This window comes from Strix aluco, chromosome 2 (assembly GCF_031877795.1).
Source record: "Strix aluco isolate bStrAlu1 chromosome 2, bStrAlu1.hap1, whole genome shotgun sequence".
NCBI classification, from domain to species: domain Eukaryota; kingdom Metazoa; phylum Chordata; class Aves; order Strigiformes; family Strigidae; genus Strix; species Strix aluco.
This window is the reverse complement of record NC_133932.1, coordinates 129,873,097-129,896,820: the sequence shown is the minus strand read 5'-3', so window position 1 is coordinate 129,896,820 and position 23,724 is coordinate 129,873,097. Positions and strand designations below refer to the sequence as shown.

The window sequence follows — 23,724 nt, the reverse complement described above, 5'->3', positions numbered from 1 at the left end:
CATTTATGAACAAGAGGTTAATTGGCTTTTGTGTCCTATGCAAGATCATGTATTTTGGAGTGGTTTTGAGCACTTCCAACTCTGGTGGCTGAGTGCTGAAGCTTCAAGGGCTCAGAACCACTAAAAAACAAGACAGAGAGGTCTGGAAACTGGGTAACACAGATGAGTAGCTACAACTGGAAGCTGTGACAGAAACATCTGGAGAATAAATGCATGGCTGCTATGTGAGCTCTTGGTTGACAGGCATTAGTGTCCTGAGCAACCAGCCAGCTGCAGCCAAACAAAAAATGGCAAGGGCAGAGGTCAGCCCCACAGTTACAGTGCGGATGCTGATCTGGGGCTCATCCCAACTGCCTGTTAGTCACAAAAATTGTAGAAGCTTTATTGTCTGTGTACTTTTGCTGAAGCAGTCTTTCCTTCAGTAACTTTTGAGCCTGTTGGCCAGGCTAGATAATTGCTAAAGCTTGTTTTCCTCAGAAAAATAGGGTAATGTGTGTATAATTCTTTAAGGAGAGGGGAACTTGTTTAATTCAGATGCTTGTTTGGCAATGCTTGTTCAAAGCTTGCCTGGCATGGAGAAGAGGTTGCATTGCATCATCTTTAGGCTTGGTCTGGGCAAACCAATATTTCTGTTTGGAGCACCCTGGGCTAATGGAGACCTCAGCAGTCAACAGAGCACAGTTTGAGGCTTGGCTTCCTGCCTGGCTATATGCTTACACCAATCTTTACAATAAAACACAAAGTATAATTATAGCCTGGTGGATGAATTTATATTTTTGGTATGTTGTGTTGCTGGGACTATTTTAAAGCCTCTGTGTCCAGGATTCTGGTCTTTCTAGATATTTAAAACCCCATCAATACTGTATTTTGCTAGGCCCCACCCTCCATTAAATATATATATACTGATAACAGTCAATGCATTAATGTTTAATCCAGTACGTTTTCAGTTTTAGGATCCCATTCATCCATATTGCTGTAATCAATTCCTCCTGGAAATACTGTGGTAATTAGAGGAGAGACTGATTTGCAAGCATTACTGTGACGTGTAACCAACCTGTCTTGTTTTGATCCTTTCATTACCTTCACTTATGACTTACATTGTGTACCATCTCGAGTAGGACCGCAGGAAGGAGGAGCGTGAACTTTTCATTTGCATGTTAATGGCACTTTGTCTGGGAAGGTGTTACTGGGATTCAAGCAGTACTATGCAGAAAAAAAATAACATGTCCATTATGCAAACAACTTTGATGGCTAGTGGTTCAGACATTGCTAATAATAAGGGTCTTTTGTTGTTCCGATATAGCAAATGCATCATTTAAATGGACAAGGCAATTGGTATGATTTAGGAAGAGAATTGTTATGGAGAACACCTTCCTGTAATCAGCATCTGTCTCCTTAGGACGGGCTTGTAACTTGTGTGCCCCTTTTAAAGGGAGGATGTATCAATTGAATCTTAATATGTGTTGTGATACATACGGATACATTGGAAAAAGTTGTACACTGAAACCAGCTGGATTTCTCATGTGCAAGACATGCGTGTTGCTGGGAGTGTGAGCTATTCTCGGGAGCTGAAGGACCAATGTACAGGTTATTTTGTGAAGCTTGTTTGGCATTTGAGGGCTTTGTCCAAGGCTCTGACATTTTACTCTCCAACTTCTGTTTTTAAAAAGGAACATCTGTCATTTTATTCTAATCCTGAAGTGGGTCCCGGTGTGCCTCTGTGATTGGGGTTGTTTGTCCTCTTGTAAAGGACAAGCTTACGATGGCTGTTTTGGTCGTTTCTGGGAAAGTAAAGATATTCTCCATCACACTTCTGCTTTTGTGTAGGAAGGGCTCCCTCTGAAGTCATAGAAATCCCTGTAAATATCAAAACCACATCTTGTGACGCTTCAAATCCTTCCTCATAATTCCCTGCTCTTCTGCTATTTGCAAGAACCCTGAGCCATGTGCTTTCAACTCACTATCAGTGTCTCAGCCTGATGGAGCCAGGAGGGATTGCAATTCTCTCTGGATCAGACCTGAGGAAAACGAGTGACATGGGAGTAACAGCATGGTATTTCTATTTTAGGAATTACTTGCTGCTTTAAATTAAGGGTGGACCACCAAGCAGGATCCCTTCTGCTTCTTGCTGCTGTGTGTTGCTGCAGCATCCCATGGCCCATCACTGCATCCCGAATAACTGTGCAAATATAAAACGCAGTTTCCACTTGGCAGACCCAGCAGTTTGTGGTGGGTGACAACAGGTCACAGTTAGGAACAGGCAGGGAAAGGCCAGGTAACAGCAGTATTTTTGTGGAGGAGAAAGCTTGGTGGGTGTTTGCAGGGAGATCTGACCATGCATGAGGGAGAGCATGGCTGACACAGCTGCTGCTGTGTTGAGGATGATTAGTGGGCTGTAGGCTAGGCTGTAAAATAAATGTGAAAATTACAAGGAGTTGGGGAGCCATGGAAGGAAGAACAGGAAACCCTGAAGGTGCAAATCAGGAAAATTGGGGAAAATTGTCCTTTAATGGAATTTTTAATGGAGATGCCAGTGATCCAAGCTGAGATCTGTCAAGGCCAGAGGGACAACATAACAACTGAGATGTGAGGGGTTGCTGGGTTGGAAGTCCCTGAAGGGACTTTTTTTTTTTAAGAAGGCTTCACTGATGTACTTCTTCAGGAAAGAGCTCCCTTGCCAACAGAGATTAAGCCAGTTCTTCACGTGAGTTACCTGTGTGAATAGCAAAGCTACTAGTTGGTGAGGCTCTGGTTGAGGAGGAAAGGGTTGTGCTCTGGAGCAAAGGGAGGAGAGGGTTTAAGAAGAGGTGGATGATGCCTGTTTTAAGCTGGAAATCTTCCTCAATAAGTATTAGCTACTGAAGCTTCAGAGCGGCTTTTGCCTTTCAGGAGTCTTCCAACCTGCATCACAAGGAAAAACAGTATTTTCTTGCTGTTCACAGCTTTACCACTTCAATTGCTGCCTGCAGCATGTTAAATTAGGATAGAAAGCATTTCTACTGGAGTCTGGGAATGGAGGTCGCACTAAGGCAGTGGTAGCTAGGGGAGAATTTGAAGGTGCTCTTAATGATGAGGAAAGGGGAAAAATGTACATACTGTTTTATGCACAACTTGATCTCCCTTTAAAATTTAAAGAATGTAGATGTGGGCATGCATGTGGTGGAAAGTGTGCTTGGACGCTCCCTCCATGCAATAGTTAAATGTTGAGTGAACCTTTTGAGTTGTAACTCCAACTTTTTAAAAAATGCCACAGGCCTCTTTCAACATGATAGACCAAAAAAATTGTAATATATTCTCTCAAAGCACAACTCTTATTTATGTTGGAGCCCATACAACCTTGTGTACATGCACACCGAGGTATACCAACCAGTAGCAAAGAACAAAAGGGAGAACAATGGCCTGAGAAGTGGGCAAAGCAGAGAAGCCACACGTATAGGGTCTGTAACACTCCTCTTGTGCTCTTAAATAACCCAGCTGATGTTTGAATTAGTTGCATGTTCAAATTGTTGATTGTTGTAATGGCATGATGAATTAATAATTTAACTTGATACAATATTACATATTTAATCGTGGCTTCCTAATCCCTATGTGCTCATCCCAACCAGGCTCTGGATCTGTCCCAATAGTGCATTTGTACTGAGGGTGAAGGCGATTGTGTTTGTGACCATGCTCAGACCTTATTTTGCTGGCTTTGGGGCAGACATGAGAGGACACACACTGGCTCCAAAGAGCATGCACTCTCTTCACTGACTGGTTAAATGTAATAAATGTACAAAGAAATGTAAACCTGGTGCTTTCTGTGTGATCCTTGTTATCTGCAACTCTTGTATTGTACCTGGAAAGTCTCACTCTGTGCTTACTCAGTTTTGAGGGAGTGGGAAGAGAGGCAATTAGTTGCCAAGAAAAGAAACTCAAACTAATTTAAGGGAGAACTTGGAGCTGCCAGCTGTAACGCCAGGCAGTATGTGAGGCTACTGCAGAGCAGCAGAAATAGAGTTGTGAACCAAAGCAGCAGATTAGCAAGCCCACAGTAAAAACTTGGATTTTTCCACTGGAGGTGAAGTTCTTCACTCCAAAGGCTACAAAGACTTTTTTTGATGTGGAGCACTTGTTTTGCCTCAAGCCAACCTACATTTCTATGCCAAAATTATACTCAAACCTGTCCCCTTGTATTGTACCACAAATGGGATACTTGACACTTAATACCTAATTTTCCCTTATTGTCTTGGGTGGTTTTGTGCTTTTGACAGTGAACCAAAAGCCTTTTTGTGACTTACAAATTCATGTTTTATTACAGACAGATGTGTTAGCTGGGGTTGTAGTGACTGTTGTTCAGGCCGGCACCGAGATTTGCACTTGAACCTGGTTTATGCGCAGTGTTTGAATTCAGATTCCCAGATCCAACGCACAGTCTCACCAGCATACACATCTCCTTTGCTGTTTTAAAAATGGAGTGTTTTCTAACTTTTGGCAGAGGTAAACCTAAGGCTTTTGAATTTGCCTCTGTAGGTAGCTGGCAGGTGTCCTTCCAGGGTTAGTGGTAATTTTTTGCCAGTTTGTTCTTCCCATCATCCCCTCTGGGCTGTGTTTCTCCTACCCTTGTTTTGCTGTGCCGGGCACGGATGCTCCTCTCCGCAGTGCTGCCGGCTGGGCTCATGCCTTGGTGCTCCAGCAGCATCTGCCTCAACATCCTTATCCCAGATTCATCCCGTATCCTTCTGTGCTTTCTGTTTTCCCTGTCTTTTCACTCTATGACTTTTATTTCTTCCTTTTATAATCCTGACCTGAAATTGCCCCACAGTCTCTTTAAAGAACTTCCCCCCCCCCCCCCCCCCCTTAAACCTAGATTTTTACAACTATAACATGTTTCCTTTCACTATTACCTGTAGCAATTCAGAGTACTGCAGGCTAAGCAGATACCTCAGTCCAGATGAAGCCAGTTTGGCAAGCCTTGTTACCCTGCCTGGATTCTTTACCACCACAGCAGCTTCTGGTCTACTTTTCATTGTACATGTATCCAGTTGTTCAAGTTGGCTCAAATTAAGTTGTTCTGCAGATGACACTTGCAGAGACACTGAGGTGCTTATGCTGCAAGGGAGCAGCAGCACACATTAACAGTGAAGATTTCTCTTCCCTTGGAGAGAAACTAAATAAATTGGAGAACGGAGTACTTTGAAATGGTGGTTCGAAGCTGGAATTTGCTTGTCCTTGCTGGAGTAAGGTCACTGCAATAAAATTGTGCAAGTTGTTTTAAACCCTCTGTTTTCAGAGAGAAAACCAGTGACTTTGTAAATATGCTTTCAAAGTTAAGTCTTAATGCTTCTGCGAAAGTTCCTTGCACAGAGCTTTGCAGGATGGGTGGGTTTGGTCTTGCAGTGCCACTTCAGGGCAATAACACAACTGTTGCATAGGGAAGAATAAAGTCTAAAGTGCCATGTAGGACCTGTCCTGCAAGCAGTCGTCAGCAGAGCCAAAAAGTTGTCTTATATTCTGACTTCTGGTCTTGGTCTTTACCTTTTTTTCCCTGCTGAGAGGACAAACATGCACCAAAAAAATCATCTGTTTATTCTCTGATTTGTCGTACTGTCCATGATATTGAATTTCAGTCTCAGGGAGTATAGGAATACATATAGAATGGACTAGAAATAAATACAGAGCTTCCAGAAGTCCTTTCTTTGCTGTAGATGGGCTCTGTTAGACATGAAACCTGTTTAATTAATGACAATTTGCTGTGCAATAGGAGCTGGTGCTTGTGGATTGCTTTATACTTGATGGGGGTCAGCAAGGCGGTGCTGGCATTTGGTGGAATAAATGGCAAACTGAAACATGAAGAGGGAATTCTGTATTTTACCAAGTGAAAATGCCTTATGTTGAGTTTTGAATTACAAGTAGTGTTTTTGGGTACACTGCCCATTTTGTTAAAGAACAAATGGTTGCAGTCCAAATAGTTTTGTGTAAAACTGGGGAAATGCAAGGACTGAACAAATGTGGGATGTCGCTTACCCAATAAGCACAGTCTGTCTGGCTCATGCCATCTCCTTTGATAAACTGTATCCTAAAGAAAAATGTCAAAGTATATATATATTTAAGAAGCTGCTAATGCAGTCTTTTTTTTGTGACCGAAACGCTTTTCTTTCAGGATTGTGTGTCAAGATCACATCTGAGTGTGTGATCAGCTGGCATTAGCCTTGGGAGAAAGTCTCCTAGTTGGGATGAAAAACATTTGCTCTGTCACACGCCTTCAACTTAGAGGAGTAAAACTGTGTGGTGTTCAACAGTGTGAGCCCACTCTTAAGGTAACACCTTAAGAGAATTGTTCTTGCTTGGTTTTGGTCTTCTTTCCATTTTCCTTTTTCTTAGCCTGTCTTTTAATTCCCCTTTGGCCTGTGCTTTCTTCCTTGCCCATCCCTCCCTGAATCCACCCACGTCCATAGCAATCTAGAAATGCTCCAGACCCTGAACCGCTGGAGGACTGGGTGTGTGAGCCAGCAACCCTTGCAGGGAAGGGATGCTGCAGGACTGATGTGCTGAGGAGTACTCTGGCTGGAGTGCTGCATGGAAAACTCTTGTTTTCTGTGTTTTTGGCTTATTGCCTGGGTGAAAGTGCTGAGTTCCCTTGTCCCCTGGGTTGTGATTGCATTTCCAGGAACTTCAGCAGCCTCAACGTTTCAGCTCTGTGGTGTGGGTAAGGGTTAACGTATGAGGCTTGTGATACAATTCAGTGTTTGAGCCAAAAGTTATTGTGGAAATCTATCTCATGCTCGATACAAAGTGACCTCCTTTTGGTATGTGCAGGCTGTAAATGAGAAGGTGGGTGTCTCGCCCACAGTCCTGTGGGCAGGCCAGGGATGATGATGATGAATGTCCTTGCTTCTGCCTCATATCCAAAAGATAAAGGATCCAAACTAGTTACCGTTGTTATATCCTGTTGCCTTTCCCTAATTTGCATGGGTGTCCCTGACTGTGGCTCAGTTGTGCGGATGAAGTTTGGGGAGGAGCACGGCTCTGTTTGTGGTTGTGATGAAGGCTCTGCAGCGCAAATGCGTGCTGAGGCCTGTGACTTTGGTCAGATATGGCCCTCGGTGTACATACACAGCCAGCGTTGGAGTGCAATGGTGTGGTTTTGTACGCAGCTGCTTTTTCGGGAATATAAGGGAAGGAGCTTGTGGCTTTCAATAGAGAAGGGCCTGCTTTCCAGCCAGCCACATGTGTGTGGTTGTGCAACTTCTGGGTGCCCCACTGCAACCATGGTGGATGGGGGTGGCAGAAAAAACATAACCCACAGAGGAGCATTGCTTACAACATCATATAATAAACATTATTCTTTAGGGTCCTGTTGTTCCTTCTAGACAAAAGGCCTTGCATTAGAGCCTGGGAGTGAAGAGAAAGACTTGCAGGAGGGGGGAAGGGCTGGAGACAAAACCAACCGGATAAGACCTGGTGGTGAAATGAGTGATGTAAATCTGCTGTGTGGATATCCTCAATTTTCCAGACTTCTGGCATGCAGCCAAAACCAAAAGGCAGCACAGCTGGAAGGAGCTGGCTCTCTGGGGACCTGCTCCTGAAGTTACAGCCAAATCCCCTGTCTATATTCAGAAAATCTACTCAAACAAAGGTGTGTGGTGCTGGTCGTGCAGGCTTGTGGAGGAAAGGTGCTTTGGATTGCCGGTGATGGAGCAAACGTGGGAGTGTCTCTGCCACTGTTACCTGTCTGGCAGATTAAAACTCACGCAAATACTTGTGGTCTTGGCTTGCTTTGAGAATGCATGAAGAAACTCCCGTTATTAGACACGTGGCAAGAAATGCTGCGGTGATGCTGAGTGTAGGAGCAGGGGAGGGGACTTGTGCCGCTGCCAGGTTCCCCGGGCTGTGCCGTGCCAGCAGCCTTCCCCAGGAGCTGGTGGAGGAGCTGTCATGGAGCTGAGACCCCCCCCCCCAGCTAGTTCTGACTCCCTTTGGCAGGCAAGAAGTCACCACATTTAAAAGCACATGATTCTCATTACCCGTGCCTGAATGTCTGCTGGGGCTGAATTGCTTGGATCCCTGGGAGTTGCTCAGTAAGAAACAGCAAACATTTTCCCTGGGAAGGAGCAGCTGTTTATATATAGTGTGCAGTGGGTTCATGAGTGATTATTAGGAAAACATTCCTTTCTAGTCATTAAAAAAAGGGCATTTTTGTTGTCTCCTTTCCTCTAAAACACACAAGTCAGGGATTTTAATTTACCATGACAACCAATGAAACTGCCGAGCCATGTGATTTCTCTATCCTTCCTATGATTAAATCTTTTTTTTTTATAAAGGCCACATTGCTAACAGAGTTGGGAAACATCAGGTGTTATTTGTTTTTCTCATGTAGATTAAGCAGGATTTAATTTGCATGTTTGCTTGGGAGCTGTAGAGAGCTGGGGGATATTGATATTTCCATGATTCATGGTAAGAACGGTGTCTTAGTTCAGAATTACTGTATTACACTGAAGTCTCTTTGTGGGTTTGTTTTTTGTTTGGTTTGTTTTTTTTTTTTCCTTCTTGTTTGTTGTTTTCTCTTTGAGACAGTGCTATTACTGAGGGGTCCTGGCTCCTGCAGGACAAAAACTATCGTGGGACCCATGAGTGCTGCTGAACAGTGATGAGGTTCGGAGCCTTGGAGATGCTGGTTTGCACATGATAAAAGTGGCTTAGAGACTTGATGAGCTAATAAATCTTTTCCTATTCTTATGTCAGAGTAAGGTTTTGCAAAGGCAGAAAATGTGATGGATGTGACTCTTGATGCCTGGTCCATGCAAGGACTCCTGCCAGCTCCAGGTCTGAGCACTTCATGCTAACTGAAAGCCTGGGGGTGGTGTTACTGTCAGCAAAGCTCGAGTGCCAGCATTTATCCTCTCTTAAAAATTGCTATCTTCTGCTCAGGAATTTCCCCAGGGTGCCAAATATAGATTCAACACACAAAAAAAACCCACAACCCAAAACTCAACCCCAAGAGCTGCTCTGTTGCTAAGGAATAAAAACAAATGGTCACAAACATGGTGCTGACGTGCCAAGTTGCATCCCCATGACCATGAAGCTGTGACTGTGAAGGTCCCTATCAGGGCAGTGACAGCACTGCCCAGGCTGCACACGTCATGTTGGCATCAGTGCCTACGGAGGACTGGCTACTGCTTGCTTTATGTAAACTAAAGGAAGTAACTTTCTGCTTCCTAGTATTAGTCCCAAAGAGGTCAAAATTTCAGTAGGCTGCTTGATGGATTATTAGTAGTAAAGGACAATCTGAATTTTTATGTGGTATTATATAAAACACAGTAATGTCTGTATCAGCAAAGCCCTGAGAGGTCGTGTTTGTGATGGGAATATATTTTTGAGCAAAGGGCATGCACGTACTGTATTTTGGGAGATCCTGGGCTATGTCATAAGGTTGTTGAATGTTGACAACATCAGAGGCGTGAATAATGGCGCTGCAGAAGCTGCGGTTGTGCCTTCACCTTCTCTCCAAATGCAAATCACTGCAATAATTTATTAACCTGTGTGGCTGAGCTGGGAGAAGAGGTGTGCAGAGGTGAAGACATGATTTATCTGGGCCAGAGAGCTGCTGTGACCGATGCTGTCTTTTAGTGTGTGTGCGTGCATGCACATGTGATACTTGCTTTTGTGGGGGCCTGCCTGTTTTAGTCTTCAAGGTACCATCTGCTGCATCAGCTCTAAATAATAAATCTCAAAGGCTCTGCCCCGGAACACATTTTTAAAAATTTTTTTTTTTTTTACATTTTAGGCTTTTAGGTAAGCTGTTTGAGTAATGTCCCTGCAGTGGTAGGAGACCTAGAGCAGAAAGCTTCCACTAAAGAGCAGCTGCTTTTTACTTTTTGGGCTTTCTTTTAGTGTTAAATTTAATCCATGCAGTCTCTTGAATTGCAGCTGGCTTGAATCTGAAATGAGGTTTTAACAGCTGGTAGTTGCCCTAGATGAGTAACTGTACTTTTGTGGTGATTTAGGACAAATGAAAAGTACTGTAACCACCTGAAACTATAAGGGGAACTGAAAACAGGCTATGTGATAGCATGTGAGCTAAAATTTACCCAGAACATGAATACTGTTCCTTACTCAATGAAGAGACCTATGATACCCTTATAAAAATCTTACTCGGGAGCTGTTACATCATCAAATGACAATTATAGATACTAGTTATAATAAAGATACTTTTTTTACAAAAATGAAATTCTGAGATGAGGGATATAAAACCTAAATCTGTTGCCCCACCCCCAAATTTTTTTCCCATGTGGATTGGGTTGCTCCTGGAGCTGGTGGGGTGCTGGGTGCAGGCAGGGCTGTGTGGTCAAGGCTGGGAACCTTCCCTTTAGAGACAGGCAGCAAGGCTTACATCAACTTAAACCAGCCCTGAAGTTACACCCAAGTTGCTATTATTTCCACTTTCTCCCCTCTCTGAACAATTTGTTTTCATGAAACATCTGCTTCTCTGGCAGATACTCACAGTTAAAACTGTACTCAAGTGTTTTTTTGCAGAAATGCAAGGAATATTCTCTGTCAGCTCAGCCGCTTGCCAGACAGGCTGGCTGATCCCATCTTGGGGGGTTTCCATCAAATGAGAGCATTTTTAGAGGGGAAGACTTCTTAGAGGGCACAATGCTTGCTCTGGCAGTGCAGTTTTGTTAGGAAGCAAAGCGTACATGCTCAGGGGCAAGAGCATGTATGATGTTACAGGTAAATTGTGCTTCCCATCTGGAAGTAAGAGGAGGTGATGAATTGGGGAACACTGGGGCACTATTCAGCCTAGAAATAGCCTAGACCCATCACCCCGAACTTGATCTTAGTGGCAAAGAGGTCCCTCTGGTTTGGGATTTCAAGCTCGTCTTTGGAGGGAATGGAGACCCGGGAGATGAGCTTCTCTGAGCTGCCCTTATCTTCTCCATCTTCATCTCCTGCCCTGTAAGGATTTAAATAGCCAATGCTATTGCATTACCTCTGCTCTGTTAATGTGAACTCTATTATATTCCTCCATCACTTCATGTTCAAAAAAGCTATCATTTCTGGGGAAGAAACCTTCCTTTAAAATGCATAATAGAGGCAAAGTCCCTCCTACATACCAATGCGCTGTTGCAAATTGCCACCTTTCCTGTGGCGGTGGCACAGGGGTGTGATGCACAGCTCCCATGTGGCTGGCTGATGTTGCATGTGTGGTTGTGGTGAGGGAGTGAGCCTCCAGCTGAAACACAGGATCACTTCTTTATTTCCTCATGTAAGTTGAAAAAAAAAAAAAACCCACGAAAACAACAAAAACCCCTTTTCTTTTAGCAATCCTATTTTATAGTAGCAGGCTGTGCTCTTGAATTAGAGGGCATGCCTGAAAGCTTTACTTGGTGATGTCAGCCTCCTTCTTGAGTCACCAGGAAGATGCTGCCTTACAAAATCCAGATACAAATGACTGATTGAAAGTGGGTTACCTGCACTGTGCGATTAATTGCCCTAATAATTTTGTGTTCCTTCCTGGAGAGGGCTCCTTCAAGCAATTGTCTTAGAAGGCTTCTTTACTGCACTTCAGGCTGCAACATAAAATATGAGAGGTGCTAGTTAGGGGTTAATATTCTCACTGAAACCTTACCAATCCTAATGCTTCAGAGGAAGGTGATTTTTTCTTTTTTCTTTTTTTTTTTTTCTTTACTGCTTCTACAGTGCAGCTGTAGTGTCTTGGCTTTTGCAGTTTTGGCTTTGATTCTTGCTATTTTAAGAGAGCCAGTGCAAGTGCACGTAGCTGCAGCAGTAGAGTATCTCCTTTTTGGACATCTGGTGATCTGGGATGCAGACCCAATCTGGTATGGAGGAATGATAGGTACTGTGTCAGCTTCTCAGGAGGTGTAGCTGTCTGAATATTAGTAAGACCGACTCAATGGATGATGAAATATGTTGTCAAGAACAGTGTGCAAGACAGTTTTTTTGGGTTTGTTTTTTTGCTTTATGGTGAGGTGGTGAGACACTGGTACAGGTTGCCCAGAGAAGCTGTGGCTGCCCCCTCCCTGGAAGTGTTCAAGGCCAGGTTGGATGGGGCTTTGAGCAACCTGGTCTAGTGGAAGGTGTCTCTGCCCATGGCAGGGGGTTGGAACTAGATGATCTTTAAAAGGTCCCTTCCAACTGTGGTGGTTTGACCTTGGCTAAATGCCAGGTACCCACCAAGTCGCTCTATCACTTCCCCCCCCTTCCCCTTTTTTTCTCAATAGGGCAAAGAAGGGAAAGAAAATAAGATAGGAAAACAAAACAACCCTTGTGGGTAAAACAACAGCAGTTTTAATATAAGCAAAGCGAAGCAAAGGTCCGCGCGCGGAAGCAAAAAAAAGAAAACAGATTTATTCTCTACTTCCCATTAACAGGCGATGTCGGGCCTTCTCAGGAAGCAGGGCTCTGATATGCGTAGCGGTTGCCTCGGAGGACCAAGGGTGACCCCACCCCCTTCCTCCTTTCTCCCAGCTTTATGCTGAGCAGACGTCATATGGTCTGGAATATCCCTTTGGTCAGTTCGGGTCAGCTGTCCTGGTTGTGTCCCCTCCCAAGATCTTGCCCACCCCGTCCCACTGTGGGGGGGGAAATGTCAGAAAGAGCCTTGGTGCTGTGTAAGCACTACTCAGCAGTAGCCACAACACCAGTGTGCTATCAACACCCTGCCAGCTCCCAGCATAAAACACAGCACCATGAGGGCTGCTACAGGGGAAAACCAATTCTGGCTCAGCCAGACCCGATACAGTCTCCACCCCTTATTCCATACCATTTACGTCATGCCCAGGTCCCACATAACACTCATTTATTCATTCCGTAAGCTTTCTTCACTCCTCTAGATGTTCAGTGACTTGGCTGCCATCTGTCAAGGTGGATGTTCAGGACAGGAGCAGTATGTTTGACTGTTGGACTCCAGCACCGGCTAGGTTTGGGTCATCATCGCATGTATCTGGTTCACTCTTCGTCGTTCCTACTTCCTCCATCACTTCCTGCAACATACAACTCAGCTCACAGATTATTTCCCCCCCAAGGTTAAATCTCCTTGAGGCACACACTGAGTAGCCCCATTCTCCCGCATTACCCACCAAGTACATCCAGGTCCCTGAGCAAAAACAATCCCACGAGTGGGCTTGCCTTTTCCCAAGGGAGGAGCAATCCATACTGCCTTCCCCAGCCATTTCCCTGTGTGTACTACAGGGACCTTATCTCCTCCCACAGTATGAAGGGGTTTTGTTTGGGCAGGACCAGGACGGTTAACAGATCCTCTGGTATTAATTAGCCAAGTGGCTTCTGCTAAATTTATATCCCAGTGTTTCCATCCCCCATTGTCCAATGCTCTCAACATAGTCTTCAACAGTCCATTGTATCTTTCAATCTTTCCAGACGCTTGTGGGTAATAAGGGATGTGATACACCCACTCAATGCCATGTTTCTTTGCCCAGGAGTTTATGAGATTATTTCGAAAATGGGTTCCATTGTCTGATTCGATTCTTTCAGGAGTACCATGTCGCCATAAAATTTGCCTTTCAAGACCTAAGATGGTATTTCGGGCAGTGGCATGATTTACAGGGTACGTCTCAAGCCAACCAGTAGTTGCTTCCACCATAGTGAGTATGTAGCGCTTGCCTTGGCGTGTTCGTGGCAATGGTCCAATATAGTCAATTTGCCAGGCCTCACCATATCGAAAACTCAGCCATCGCCCTCTGTTCCAGGGAGACTTTACTCGTGTGGCTTGCTTGATTGCAGCACATGTTTCGCATTCATGAGTGACCTGTGAGATGGCCTCCATGGTCAGGTCCACCCCTCGATCACGAGCCCATCTGTACGTTGCATCTCTCCCGAGATGCCCGGATGTTTCATGGGCCCATCAAGCTACAAATAGCTCACCCTTGCGCTCCCAGTCCAGGTCCAGCTGAGCTACTTCAATTTTAGCAGCCTTGTCTACTTGCTCATTGTTTTGATGTTCTTCGGTGGCACGGCTTTTGGGCACGTGGGCATCTACATGACGTACCTTTAGAGCCACGTTTTCCACTCGGGCAGCGATGTCCTGCCACAGTGCAGCAGCCCAGATGGGTTTACCTCTGCGCTGCCAATTGGTCTTCTTCCACTCCTGTAGCCACCCCCACAGGGCATTAGCCACCATCCAGGAGTCAGTGTAGAGATACAGTACTGGCCACTTTTCTCGTTCAGCAATCTTTAGGGCTAGTTGGATCGCTTTTACTTCTGCAAACTGACTTGACTCGCCCTCTCCTTCAGTGGCCTCAACGACTTGTCTTGTGGGGCTCCACACAGCAGCTTTCCACTTTCGATGGTTTCCTACCACACGACAGGATCCATCAGTAAACAGAGCATACCGCCTTTCATCTTCTGGTAATTCGTTATATGGTGGTGCTTCTTGGGCACGAGCCACCTCCTCAGGCAGTGCTCCAAAATCTCTACCTTCTGGCCAGTCCATGATCTCTTCCAGGATTCCTGGACGGTTGGGTTTTCCCAGTCGAGCTCGTTGCGTGATTAACGCTACCCATTTACTCCAGGTAGCACTGGTTGCATGGTGTGTAGAAGGGATGTTTCCTTTGAACATCCAATGTAGTACAGGCAATCGCGGTGCCAAGAGGAGCTGTGCTTCTGTACCAACAACTTCGGAAGCGGCTCGAATCCCCTCATATGCTGCCAGAATCTCCTTTTCAGTTGGAGTGTAGTGGGCTTCTGATCCTCGATATCCCCGGTTCCAAAATCCTAATGGTCGACCCCGAGTTTCACCTGCTACCTTCTGCCAGAGGCTCCATGTGAGGCCATGCTCCCCAGTTGATGTGTAAAGTACATTTTGCACATCTGGTCCTGTCCGAACAGGCCCAAGAGCTACCGCCCGAGCTATCTCCTGTTTGATGTGCTCAAAGGCTTGTTGTTGCTCAAGACCCCACTCAAAATTGTTCTTCTTTCGGGTTACTTGATAGAGAGGGCTCACCAGCTGACTGTAACCTGGAATGTGCATCCTCCAAAATCCCACAAGTCCTAAGAAAGCTTGTGTTTCCTTCTTGTTGGTCGGTGGAGACATAGCTGCTATCTTGTTGACAACCTCCATAGGCACATGGCGGCGTCCATCTTGCCATTTTATTCCCAAGAACTGAATCTCCTGTGCTGGTCCCTTGACCTTGCTTTTCTTTATGGCAAACCCAGCTCTCAGAAGAATCTCAATTACTTTTTGTCCTTTCTTGAACACTTCTTCTGCCTTGTTGCCCCACACAATGATGTCATCGATGTACTGTAGATGTTCAGGGGCATCACCCTTTTCCAGTGCAGTTTGAATTAGTCCATGACAAATAGTGGGGCTGTGCTTCCACCCCTGGGGTAGTCGATTCCAGGTATATTGGACACCCCTCCACGTGAAAGCAAACTGTGGCCTGCACTCTTCTGCCAAAGGAATTGAAAAGAATGCATTGGCGATGTCGATTGTGGCGTACCACTTGGCTGCCTTTGACTCTAGCTCATACTGGAGCTCTAACATATCTGGTACAGCAGCACTCAGTGGTGGCGTCACTTCGTTCAGGCCACGATAGTCTACTGTCAACCTCCACCCTCCGTCAGACTTTCGCACTGGCCATATTGGGCTATTAAAAGGCGAATGTGTCTTACTGATGACACCTTGGGTCTCCAGTTGACGGATCAGTTCTTGGATGGGAGCCAGAGAGTCTTGGTTCGTGCGATACTGCCGTCGGTGCACGGTCCTCATGGCAATTGGCACCTGTTGTTCTTCAACTCACAACAGTCCTACAACAAAAGGATCTCCTGAGAGGCCAGGCAGATTAGACAACTGTTTGACCTTCTCCGTGTTCACACTGGCCACACCAAAAGCCCATCGGTATCCTTTTGGGTCTTTGAAATACCCCCTCTTGAGGTAGTCAATGCCCAAGATACAAGGGGCTTCTGGGCCAGTTACAATGGGATGTTTTTCCCACTTATCCCCGGTCAAGCTAACCTCGGCCTCCAGTACTGACAGTTCTTGACATCCGCCTGTCACTCCTGAGATCCAGATAGGTTCTGCCCCTCTATAACTTGATGGCATTAATGTACACTGTGCCCCGGTATCGATTAAAGCCTGGTACTTCTGTGGATTTGATGTGCCAGGCCATCGAATCCACACTGTCCAATACACCCGATCATCCCTTTCCTCCTCCTGGCTGGAGGCAGGGGCCCTCTATTCCTGTTCTTGGTCAGAGTATTCACTGTCTGACCCTTGCTGTGCCAGGCCGGAAACTCCTTCATCAGGGCCAAGGGAGGTGATCTCAGTCTTCCTGTATCTGGGAGATCGCTGATTACTTTCTTGCGGTTTCACGCCAGCTACATTAACAACCTTCTTGGATGTTGTCTTCTTGGCAGGGGTCTTTCCTCGCAATTCATGTACACGAGCTTCCAATTTGAAGGTGGGTTGACCATCCCACTTCCTCATGTCCTCCCCCTGGTCACGCAGGAAGAACCAAAGTTCGCCACGTGTCATGTGCCTAGGTTTCCCTTTCCCTCTGACTGGGGTGGAAGAGGACCGATTTCTTGGGGTGCTCCTGACATCTAAGGCACTCGCCCGTAGAGATGAGGAGGTTCCAAGACTCTCTTCAAAGTTCTGAAGCCAGGAAGAGACTGCCTCCACAGTTGGCGTACATCTTAGTCCTTCTCCCATATCCATTTCTGGATAGTACATCGCAGCCAAGCCCGCAGAATACGAGGATGGTGCACCTTTAATCACCTTCCTCCACATGGCCCGTGTGCACAGGACATCCTCTGGATTTTTAGGGGCTTCATCATTATCCGGATCACCATAGATGACTTCCAGCACTGCTAGTTCTCTCAGGTACTGGACACCTTCATCCGCAGTAGCCCACTTCCCTGGGGAGTTGTCCGTAAGATCTTCCTTGAAAGGATATCTTGCTTTAACACTTGAAAGGAGCCGTCTCCACAGACTGCAAATTCCTGTTTCTTTTCCAATTCCCCTTTCAATTCCTCGATCTCTAGCAAGGGAACCCAGCTGTTGGGCTTCCTTACCTTCCAGCTGCTGAGCATCAGCCCCATTATCCCAGCATCGAAGCAGCCAGGCAGCAATCCGCTCACCCGGCTGGCGGCTATAGTCTTTCCGCAGATCTCGCAGTTCTGATGATGTCAGGGACCGGGTAGTTTCTGCCTCCTGTTTGAGTTCTGTTATTCCCTCTTCTGACCCCTTTGCTGAAGGACCCGCTTCTTCCTCCTCTTTTTCGTCCCTTATTAATCGAGGGTATGGACCTGTTGTTCTCCTTGTCCACTGTTTCTTTTTTACTACTGGGGCAATCTCTGCTGTTATTGTTTTTGTTTGAGTTCCCGTTTCCACCACAGTCCTTTGAGAGCACTGAACTGCAGCTCGATAAGCATAGGCCAGGCCCCAGTACAGCGCTAGGAGTTGCTGATTTTCATTGGGATAGACAAGGCACCCTTCTATCAGGTGTTGTGTCAGTTTTGCGGGGTTGCTTGCCTGTTCAGGGGTAAGATCCCAGGCTACAGGAGGTGATAACCGTCCTAGGAATCTGCCCAAATCCTTCCACTCCCCCTGCCACCCAGGGACAGGCCGCCTCAGGGCACATTTTGGTATTCTCTCACCCAAAATTTGCTTTCTCTTACACCAAAAACCTAACGAGCTCCACACAGCCCACAATAGGCGAATAGCATTAATGAACAGTATCAAAGAGCTAACATAAGGATTAATAAGTACTTCGGGAGCTTGCAGAATAAAACCACTCATGATGTTCCCAATTTCTTCCAGCATGTTCCCGAGCTTAGCAAAATAAAGATAAGCAGAGCAATAAACAAACCCGTGACCAGCACAAGAGCTTGTCGCTTACTAACTGCTATAGCTATAGCACAATTAATATAAAACTGCCGTTGTCCCGCCCCACGTTGGGCGCCAAAATAGACTGTGGTGGTTTGACCTTGGCTAAATGCCAGGTACCCACCAAGTCGCTCTATCACTTCCCCCCCCTTCCCCTTTTTTTCTCAATAGGGCAAAGAAGGGAAAGAAAATAAGATAGGAAAACAAAACAACCCTTGTGGGTAAAACAACAGCAGTTTTAATATAAGCAAAGCGAAGCAAAGGTCCGCGCGCGGAAGCAAAAAAAAGAAAACAGATTTATTCTCTACTTCCCATGAACAGGCGATGTCGGGCCTTCTCAGGAAGCAGGGCTCTGATACGCGTAGCGGTTGCCTCGGAGGACCAAGGGTGACCCCACCCCCTTCCTCCTTTCTCCCAGCTTTATACTGAGCAGACATCATATGGTATGGAATATCCCTTTGGTCAGTTCGGGTCAGCTGTCCTGGTTGTGTCCCCTCCCAAGATCTTGCCCACCCCGTCCCACTGTGTGTGGGGGAAATGTCAGAAAGAGCCTTGGTGCTGTGTAAGCACTACTCAGCAGTAGCCACAACACCAGTGTGCTATCAACACCCTGCCAGCTCCCAGCATAAAACACAGCACCATGAGGGCTGCTACAGGGGAAAACCAATTCTGGCTCAGCCAGACCCGATACACCAACCCAAATCATTCTAAGATTTTCATCTTGCTTATTACCTCTTCCCTTTACTGCTGGGATTGCTAACTTATCACTTACCAGTGGCATGGCATAACACAGCACAGCACTGCACAGGAGTATCACGCATGGTGCTGTGGGCCCCGCAGGGTACCAAGCACAGCTCTCCGGACACCGACCTCAGCCATGTGAAAGTGAGATTAGATAAGGTTTAATTACTTTTTCTTCTACTAGGTTTGATGGAGAAGTGATGTAAATCCCGGCAAATCACAAGCTAACTTGAGCAGAAAACAAGAGGTGGAAATATGTACTTATTTTTTTAACTAAAAAACATTCCTAAAAACCAAAACCTTATTAGCAAAAATTTTTAGTTTGTTCATACCACGGTCTCTGGCACAATCAAAACAAGATGGTCAACAGCAGTAAGACATGTCATTGTAGTTAAAACTCAAGAAAATTTTTCTTGAACATTCTTTTATGACCCAAACTATCTAATGTATGTATTCATATTTCCACAGTACATTTATGGGACTTATGTCATTGGTTAATGACATACTTACACTTATGATACTTTGCAACCTCATTTGAGTCATGATGTTCTCATAAATATTTTATTAAAATCCTTTAGTTGTGATAGCTTTTCTCCTATCTTTTCAAAAACATTGGTGTCAAACTGTCTAATCTTGCAAGTGTTTTATCAGAACCCTGTCACCCAGTGTCAAAACATCTCCACGTGCGACTGTGACTCCACTCAAACCCATGTCAGCCCAGCAAACTAATGCATCAGGAGATTTCTTTGCCTCTTACCTGGTTGATGTGCGCGTACCTTTTTTTTTTTTTTTTCTGCACTAAAGGCGAATCATTCCTCCTCCTGCTTTGCCTTCCTGCTTGTAGGGCTGCTGTCCCCAAAATTGTTGCCTAGCTCATGGGAGACACCTGAGGTTCAGCCTCATCCTGCACCTGGTTTATAAAGGCAGAGTAATTCTCACCTAAGGTGCTGATGGGTTTCCCCATTTCAGTGGGTCAGGTCTGGGTGTGGGAGCTTTATTTCCCATTGTAGAGAGCTGGGCTTAGGAAGCTTTCCTGGCTTTTCCATGCAAGGCATGATCCAGTTAATGCTTGGCTGTAGTTTTAAAAAATCATTTTGTATTTGCTTTTTTCCTTTGGGAAGAGTCTGTTGTTTTTGAGTAGATAAAACAGCCTTTTTGGCTGGATTTCTGGCAATGCAGTTTTCCATGCTTGGAAGTCAGCCTGTCTGCTGTGCTGGCTGAGTCTTTAACTGCTTCCATGCAACAATGCGTTGCTGCAGAGCATACAGCTTGGTGGTTGCATGATTTGCTAAAACATGGCCAAGGTCAACTGAGTGTTTTGAGCATGCAGTATTGGGTGTCCATGTCCAGGCATGTCTTAAAAAAGCACGTGTTAAGGTTGCACTGACTTTTTTTTGCAGTCAGAACCCAGATTCTGCCAGTAATGGAGGGCAGGGCTGTTCTCATGCTTGGAAACAGTTTCCCAAATACCATGTGCATCCTGGGTGTGCTGCTGCTGATGTGTGGTTTGATCAGCAACTGTTGCGGCATTGTGGACATGCATGTCAGCATTTTTTTTTTAATCCTAAAGAAATTAATTTTCTATTTGTTATTTTGCAAGTATTGTGTGTGTGTGTATCTCATTTTTCCTAAGTAATGCAGAAATCAAATTAGTTCATTTATCTGCGTGAGGAGAATCATCACTGATTACTAGTTCAATCCTCAGATAGCTATATTTGATGGAATATAACTTGCTGTCTGCATGTGAGATTTTGCACTTCCATGGCTGTTCCCAACACCAAAGTGCGTTACAAATGTCAGAGTCTCTCCTTCCTTCAGGAGGTGGGAAAGTTAAATGAGGACACCAGACCACAGAAGCTGTCACTTGCCTGGTCTCTCCTGAAGAGCCTTTGGCGGTACTGAGATCCTCAAGGATGTGTCCAACCCAAACATGACCCATCCTTCCACCATCCAACAAAAAATGATTAATGATGCGCGTGAACGCTGCTCTTGGCACCAGTACTAGCAAAGCCCCTCAGAAGACTTCACCTAGAGGTGGACAGCATGGACACAAAGCCTTTGGCACCATCAGGGGATGTGAACATGTGAAAAAACCAAAGACTGCTCCTGAGTGTGAGATCTGTAACCTCCTCCGTTAAGCAAAGCAGGACAGTCTGCAGTCAGTAATCTCTGGAAGTGAGGAGACCTGGTGTCCAGCCGTGGGCTGTGGCAAGGCTGGGCCCTCTCGTGTTGAGTGTGGGCATCACAGCTGAGCATCCTGCTTTCCTGAGCTCTTTCTGGCCAGTAAAGCAGAGCTCGTGCTCCAGACTTTTCCTTGGGGTGACATTGGTGCTAGGTTTACCTGCTTGTTTTATGGTGAAGTGCCTGTAATTGCTGGTTAGTAAGTTCCTCTGTAGCACTTGCACAAGCTCCTGGAGGCCAACTAATGTATGAGCCGTAACCTGATCAGAGTAGTCCAGTGAGCTGCAAATATTCCCCAGTGGTGAAAGAGGTAAGGGGAAAGGCTGTGTGCTCTCTGAGGGCATTGATGCAAAACCCCTCAGCTTTGGCTTTTTTTCTGTTATTTATAGAAATACATCTGTGAGATAAAACATACCTGTGGTACATGGTACCTACACAGCTTGCTTGGTTTCTGTAGGATAAATACCCTGAGCAAAGGGTTGAGAAGCAGGAATCTCTCCAAATAGGGTAGGGCTGAAGTTTTCATAATATAATGCTTTTTCTATCTGGAAAGTTTGGATGCAATTTGCTCTTTTTTAAATGTGTCTAGACTTTTGAATGACGGACAGCTGGTCAGCCAATGCTGATGGGGCTGCTGTGCACAGGGAAGCCCCACACTCCCTGCACTGTGTGCGTAGTTGCTTGATGCCTCCTGAAGGTGTTGGATGGACTGACTGAGCCTGAATTTGTCCGTGGTACTGTGAGCACACTGCAAGCCCAATGCACTATGGAGGTGTATGCATTAATAGTCTGTAGGTGATGTGTGTGCAGGATAAAAGCTGCCGTGTTTCTGACATCACATTTGGGCATGGTGTTTCTGCACTCAGGACCTTCTCCCTTCCTGTGAGGGACCATCCTTGATGAAGAGGCATGTTTAGTATTGCCAGTGCACAGGCAACTGGATATTGCTTGCCTGGAATGGCAAGTGGGATGGGAGGAGATGGGAAATGCTGGGCTCTGAAACCCCAGGTGCCTGCAGTAAATCTTTCTCCCTTGAATTTGGGAAAGACATCCCTGGAGTTTTAATGTTGAACCAAGCTGAGAGCATGGATCCAATGCGCTTGCAGCTTTGCCACTGGCAGCACAGAGGCTTTCGTGGGGAAGAAGTCTCTCTTAATTTTTCCAGTGTGAATAGAAGCAAAATTAAACCTTGTAGAGAGGAGGAGTGAGGAAGGTGGGCAAGGGAGCAGAAGAAAATCCAGGCTGCTTGTTTGCAGAGGGGCATGAGCTGGGTTCATGCTTGCTGACTGCAGGAGCCTGCTTGAGTTGGCTGGTGCTTTGGAAATGAAAATATTTTATCCTGAGTTACGTAATGCAGCAGCATGTCCAGACCTGTGTTCCCTGCAATTTTCTGGCTGGCAAGGAATAATTTTCTGCTTGAAATATTAGACTTAGCTTTGAATTTGCTGGCTCATATGGCATGTGTAATCAATGTAATATCTGTATACATAACTGCTGCTGTTTGAACCTGAGATGTTTAGGTAAATTTATTTTTGTTTCTAGCTGCTGAATGATGAAGAACAGAAAATACTTGTTCATTAAGAACTGTATAAATACTTCAAAATCCACCCTGACCTACTGGTTAGATCCAGCAGGTGAAAGAGGCTGCAGATCCTTCTCTGTGTCTGATTGAAGCAGTAGGTTGTAAATGAGGTTTTGAGGTGGGATAAAGCTGAGGTGCAAATTGTCAGCATTCCTGGCTTAATATAGTTTCAGTCTTTATTGTTAAATGTGCAGAAGCCTTTTCAGGTGTGGATTTTTTTTTCACCCCACTCTTTGCTGGATATGAAAACTGGTTGGATGGCTGGGCCCAAAAAGTGGTAGTAAATGGAGTTACATCCAGCTGGTGGCTGGTCACAAGTGGTGTTCCCCAGGGCTCAGTACTGGGGCCAGTTCTGTTAAATATCTTTATCAATGATCTGGACGTGGGGATCGAGTGCAGCCTCAGTAAGTTTGCAGATGACACCAAGTTGGGCGGGTGTGTTGATCTGCTGAGGGTAGGAAGGCTCTGCAGAGGGATCTGGACAGGCTGGAGCGATGGGCTAAGGCTAATTGTATGAGGTTCAACAAAGCTCAGTGCTGGGTCCTGCACTTGGGTGCAACAACCGCACGCAACACTACAGGCTTGGGGAAGAGTGACTGGAAAGCTGCCTGGTGGAAAAGGACCTGCGGGTGTTGGTCAACAGCCGTCTGAACATGAGCCAGCAGTGTGCCCAGGTGGCCAAGAAGGCCAACAGCATCCTGGCTTGTATCAGAAGTAGTGTGGCCAGCAGGACTAGGGAAGTGATTGTCCCCCTCTACTTGGCCCTGGTGAGGCCACACCTCAAATACTGTGTTCAGTTTTGGGCCCCTCACTAGAGGAATGACATAGAGGTGCTGGAGCATGTCCAGAGAAGGGCAATGAGGCTGGTGAAGGGTCCAGAGCACAAGTCTTACTTATGAGGAGCAACTGAGGCAACTGGGATTAAGTCTAGAGAAAGGAGGCTGTAGCGAGGTGGGGGTTGGTCTCTTTTCCCAAGGAACAAGCAATAGGACAAGAGGAAATGGCCTCAGGTTGTGCCAGGGGAGGTTTAGATTGGATATTAGGAAACATTTCTTCACCAAAAGGGTAATCAAGCTTTGGAACAGGCTGCCCAGGGCAGTGGTTCAGTCACCATCCCTGGAGGTACTTAAAAGACGTGTATGTGGTGCTTCGGGACATGGTTTAGTGGTGGACTTGGCAGTGGTAGGTTAATGGTTGGACTCGTGTAAGGGACTGTGTCAGCCATTTTGTCTCAGCATTGCTGTTACACCATTACCCCCACACACACCTCCCCCACCCCCCGAGCTGCAGGGCGGTGTAAGATGGCAGCTGTCTGTTTCAGCCCCGCGCCATTTCATAGGCCGTTGTTGGGAGGACAAAATCCGGCCAGAGCTGGAAA

At 45.9% G+C, this 23,724-nt stretch overlaps 1 protein-coding gene across 2 annotated transcripts in view; it reads left to right on the top strand.

Annotated features, from left to right (window-relative positions):
* The window catches only part of RAB30 (RAB30, member RAS oncogene family), a 65,088-nt gene that overhangs the window by 11,352 nt on the left and 30,012 nt on the right, over nt 1–23,724 (top strand). The window lies entirely within an intron of this gene.